The 6000-nt window shown below is 46.5% G+C and overlaps 1 protein-coding gene across 1 annotated transcript in view; it reads right to left on the bottom strand.

The window, feature by feature from the left end:
• The window catches only part of LOC111959435 (plakophilin-4), a 120950-nt gene that overhangs the window by 70935 nt on the left and 44015 nt on the right, over window positions 1-6000 (bottom strand). The gene's annotated exons all lie outside the window — the stretch shown is intronic.

Here is a 6000-nt window from a genome sequence, read left to right as displayed (position 1 = left end):
ACTCTACTGAGGAGGGCTGGGTAACGCTCCCTGTACTGTACTAAGGAGGGCTGGGTAACGCTCCCTTTACTGTACTGAGGAGGGCTGGGTAACGCTCCCTGTACTCTGTACTGAGGAGGGCTGGGTAACACTCCCTGTACTACTGACTGAGGAGGGCTGGGTAACCTCCCTGTACTACTGACTGAGGAGGGCTGGGTAACGCTCCCTGTACTACTGACTGAGGAGGGCTGGGTAACGCCCCTGTACTACTGACTGAGGAGCTGGGTAACGCTCCCTGTACTACTGACTGAGGAGGGCTGGGTAACACTCCCTGTACTACTGACTGAGGAGGGCTGGGTAACGCTCCCTGTACTACTGACTGAGGAGGGCTGGGTAACACTCCCTGTACTACTGACTGAGGAGGGCTGGGTAACACTCCCTGTACTACTGACTGAGGAGGGCTGGGTAACACTCCCTGACTACTGACTGAGGAGGGCTGGGTAACGCTCCCTGTACTACTGACTGAGGAGGGCTGGTAACGCTCCCTGTACTACTGACTGAGGAGGGCTGGGTAACGCTTAATGTACTACTGACTGAGGAGGGCTGGGTAACGCTCCGTGTACTGTACTGTGGAGGGCTGGGTAACGCTCCCTGTACTACTGACTGAGGAGGGCTGGGTAACGCTCCCTGTACTACTGACTGAGGAGGGTGGGTAACACTATGTACTACTGACTGAGGAGGGCTGGGTAACGCTCCCTGTACTACTGACTGAGGAGGCTGGGTAACGCTCCCTGTACTACTGACTGAGGAGGGCTGGGTAACAGCTTAATGTACTACTGACTGAGGAGGCTGGGTAACGCTCCGTGTACACTGACTGAGGAGGGCTGGGTAACGCTCCGTGTACTACTGTACTGTGGAGGCTGGGTAACGCCCCTGTACTACTGACTGAGGAGGGCTGGGTAACACTTATGTACTACTGACTGAGGAGGCTGGGTAACGCTCCCTGTACTGTACTGAGGAGGGCTGGGTAACGCTCCCTGTACTCTACTGAGGAGGGCTGGGTAACGCTCCCGTACTACTGACTGAGGAGGGCTTGTAACACTAATGTACTACTGACTGAGGAGGGCTGGTAACACACCCTGTACTACTGACTGAGAGGCTGGGTAACGCTCCCTGTATTGTACTGAGGAGGGCTGGTAACGCTCCCTGTACTACTGACTGAGGAGGGCTTGGTAACACTTAATGCTTACTACTGACTGAGGAGGGCTGGGTAACACTTAATGTACTACTGACTGAGGAGGGCTGGGTAACGCTCCCTGTACTGTACTGAGGAGGGCTGGGTAGCGCTCCCTGTACTACTGACGAGGAGGCTGGGTAACACTTAATGTACTACTGACTGGAGGAGGCTGGGTAACGCTCCCTGTACTGTACTGAGGAGGCTGGGTAGCGCTTCGTACTTGTACTGGGGAGGGCTGGGTAACGCTCCCTGTACTACTGACTGAGGAGGGCTGGGTAACGCTCCCTGTACTGTACTGAGGAGGGCTGGGTAGCGCTCCCTTTACCTGTACTGTGGAGGGCTGGGTAACGCTCCCTGTACTCTACTGAGAGGGCTGGGTAACGCTCCCTGTACTCTACTGAGGAGGGCTGGGTAACGCTCCCTGTACTCTACTCAGGAGGGCTGGGTAACGCTCCCTGTACTCTACTGAGGAGGGCTGGGTAACGCTCCCTGTACTCTTACTGAGGAGGGCTGGTAACGCTCCCTGTACTCTACTGAGGAGGGCTGGCCATTTAAGATGTGCTATGTGTCTCTGATATCGCTCTCCACCCTGTTAGTTTGTTGTAATTCTCCATTTAAGAAAACAACCCCTTCCTACAATGACACCATATTCAGGAAGTGTCAACATTTCTTTGGTGGGAAAACAATAGTGCAAAGGTAAATAAATATAAATACTCAGTTCGATCTATTTTTCCACGTTTCATGTTGTCGGTCTGTATGTCATACTCATACATTTCCATCCTGTTACGCTAAATGATAGAGTAAATTAGCCACGTTTCAAAATGTAAACATGTGTTTGATAGAGAAGTTAAACTCATGTTCAAGTGTTCACCATTATGCTAGCTCAATCTTKCTCACTCACTATGGCTAATTCAGGCTCCACACTTCCCCCCAATTAGGATTATGCACCTAATAGGTTGTAAAAAGAACATAAAAGTGTCTGAGATTGACCAATATGTTTTTCTGAAAGTGACACGTCCTTTTTCTGACAGAATACAACAACAAAAAATCTCTATATATATACTAATATATACTTTTCACCCCAAAAGGTAATAGTCCAAAAGGCACCGCAGGGTAGGAATGACCCAGTCAGTACAGTGCAGGCAGCACCACACAGCTCTCTGGCCACCGGGCCATAATATGACCTCTCAAAGCCGATTACTCTTGTTAGGGTCGCCAAAAGGCCACAACCTCTTCCAACTGCCCATGGCCAGCACATGATTGGAATTCATTGTGTAGAAGTGACCAGGTTGAAAATAAACCTGTAAAACCACACCCTGTTATAATGTAGGCCTTTATCGATTGTGAGTGCTGAGAATATGGCCAGAGGAAATGTCCCCTATCCTGTAGGGAGAAAATGGTACTTGTACCTTGCTAACATCAACAAATAGGATCAATATCATGACTAGATTCACTCTCATTGAGGCTGTAGAAGCCTCTTGTGGAGGAAATAGCAGCAAATAGCCCGGTTGCCAATTTTGACAACAATTTTCTCTGTAGGACAGCCTTTGTTTGGAGACTCTCTGGCCAGGCCTCTCTCTATCTGCAGCTCGCTGAGCCCTGAGAGCTGTAATGGACACTCACACTGAGTGCTGCTATTGGACGAGGAGATGCTTCATATGAGGACCTCGGGGTTATTACTAGTCAAGAAAGGAGCTTTCATGAATCAGGGTACACTCTACTTTCAAGAGCGGAAGCACTATACCCACATAGAACTATACTGGCTATGGCAAATTACTTCCAACGGGCGAGCCACACAGAGACAGAGCTACTTGAGACCGCATTTCATCAACATAACACATTGTGTCCACTGGGTGTGTCCGAAATGGCACCCTACGCCCTACGGTCTGTGGTCAAAAGTAGTGCACTACATGGGGTATCATTTCAGACGCGGACAGTGTCCCACACAACCCGACATGCCTTTTCCATTAGTCAAGACACCAGACCGATAATAATCTTCTCACAGCAGCACAGTGCATCCCTGACTGACTGACTTAATAAAAGCGGCGATATGCATAAACCAACAGAGAACCCCGGTATTAATAGCAGCCACTAAAATGTGTCCATTAAGCAATTTCCCCTCAAAAGTCACAGGCCATTAACCTCCTCTCTTATTTTCCCCAGCCGCATTTCACAATTAACATTCCTACTCAACAGCACACCATCACGTTCTTCAAACAGCAACACCAAGAGGTATGATCCCCCCCCCACCCAAAAAATTATTCACTGTTATCCAATGCTGCATAGGTGGATTACTGCAAACCATATCTTCCGATTAGATACAGTATGCGTCACCAATGGCACCCTATTCCCTATATAGTGCACTACTTTTGACCAGCGCTTGTCAAAAGTAACGCACTATTTAGCGGAACAGGGTCCCATTTAGGACGCTGAAAACCTCAGTTGCTTAAATAAATCCAGCAGCGGCAATACACAAGATGACGTCCATATAGCATCTCAACGTGAGCATGCAGTGAGGAGAGTTAGCCAGACATAGGAAAAGCTCAGCGATTTGAACGTAAACAGTAGCCTAGCCGATGTGTAAAGCCTATATTACTGTATGTTTGATTTTCCGACGGTATAATTTATTTTTGCTGATACTTTGGTCAAGTAAAGCAGAAATGTACCCGGTTTGTTGAAACGTCATATTTGATTAGTCTATCTTGCGATTGTTTGTTCTCTCTCTCATTATTACTGTACCAGCTATGTTTTTATTTAGGTTAATTGCAAACAACTTTCTGAGATGGAACTTCGTTAGGCCTATAGATTCATTTAATGGTTTAGCATTAAAGAGTAGGCTATGTGTAACGCTCGTCGTATGAAGTAGAAGGAGACCAAGGTGCAGCGTGGTAAGTGTTCATGATATTTAATCAAACTGAACACTGAAACAAAATAATAAAGTAGAACAAAACAAAACAGTTCTGTCAGGTGCAGACACAAAACAGAAAACAACTACCCACAAAACACAGCAGGGAAAAAAAGGCTGCCTAAGTATGATTCCCAATCAGAGACAAAGATAGACAGCTGCCTCTAATTGGGAACCACACTCGGCCAAACACAAAGAAATAGAAACATAGAATTCCCACCCTAATCACACCCTGGCCTAACCAAAATAGAGAATAAAAACCTCTCTATGGCCAGGGCGTGACACTATGCCTAGGCCGACAAGTAACATTCACCTCGAATGGGTAACGGGGAGAAAAAGGAAATTACAATTTTCAAGCAATAAACCAGGAGAGGTAAAAAACGACGTTAGGCCCTATCTGACATTTTGCGCATCTTTGGTGCTTTCCGCTCTTTCTACAATCTACAGTGCCTTGCATAAGTATTCACCCCCCCTTTCGACATTTCCACATTTTATTGTGTTACAACCTGTCATTAAAATTKATTTAATTAGGATTTTTTGTCTCTGATCTACAGAAAAAAGTCTAATGTTCAAGTGGGCTTTTTTTTTAAAGCATATTTTTCCAAATTATTTATAAATAAAAAAAAGTTAAAGTCTTGATTGTGTAAGTACTCACACCCTTTGCTGTGACACCACTAAATAAGCTCTGGTGCAACCGATTACCTTCAGAAGTCACACCATTAGTTGAATGGAGTCCCCCTGTGTGCAACTAAAGTGTCATGTGATCTCAGATTAAATACACCTTTTTCTGGAAAGCCCCAGAGTTTACTAGAGAGCATATCTAAACTAACAGCATCATTAAGCGCAAGGAGCTAACAGAACAACACTAGGATAAAGTTCTGAAGAGGCACCAATAAAAAAACATCCCAAACATTGAACATCCCCCTGAGCAGCGTTAAATCCATCATAAACAAAATGGAAAGAATGACACAAGAGCGTCCACCAAAACTCAGTGACATCGTTTGTGACATCGCGATGTCCTCACCATCAACGATGGCTGTCAAACATCGTCGATAGACGACGCGATCGCAAAATCGCCCCAACCCTATTGGCTAACGTGATTAATGACGCCTCTCATGGACATATTTGTGTGTGGTGGTCCGTGAGGCGTGAGGAGGAACAGCACGCCGTCTTAACTGATGTCTTGGGAATACTTCCTCTAGCCCACCTCAGCCCAGGCAGCAACCCAAGGGCTGCTAGCTATAACCTATACAGTACAGTAGCACTTCACCAAAGGCTCATTTATACCCTACGCAAGTACGCAACGCAAAATGTCTAGCAAAAATACGTGTGCATCGGCGCAATTTGTAAATCGACACAAGATCGACATTTTGTTCAGCTTTTTGCGTTCTTGCGTGCGATATAAATTAGGCACGAGCAGTGAACATCCCGCCATTTCTCCCTGGCTGCATTCCAAACACTTAAAAGACACACCCTCTCCCCTCAGCCCTCAAATGAAGTGGACACTTCGGATGATGTATCATGACGTCTGAGGAGTTGACACTTGCAGGGGCGAGGGGCGAGGGAAGAATGAATTTGATATGGAGCGCTCTTGCCCGGGAATGTGTCACTCGTTCAACTCACGGTTGTGTTTTCAGTCACCATGGAACTGTTGTGTGCCTTATACGCGCCACAGTCAATTATGATTGCATTTCATATCTTGGCTAGAAGACAACGCATCCGCAGACATCGAATGTTAGCCACCCTACTATATCAGGTCAAATCGAAATTTACAATGTATAAGTGTGATGTCAGGGAAAGTGGTGCGCAAGCTAACGTTTCCAAAAGCTAACCAAACAAAAACATCATTACTTTTACGAGACGTGTTTGAGCCGTCATG

The sequence above is a fragment of the Salvelinus sp. IW2-2015 genome, linkage group LG36 (genome assembly GCF_002910315.2).
Source record: "Salvelinus sp. IW2-2015 linkage group LG36, ASM291031v2, whole genome shotgun sequence".
Taxonomy (NCBI): Eukaryota; Metazoa; Chordata; class Actinopteri; order Salmoniformes; family Salmonidae; genus Salvelinus; species Salvelinus sp. IW2-2015.
The sequence above is the reverse complement of the archived record's forward strand: the minus strand, read 5'-3'. Positions and strand labels throughout refer to the sequence as shown.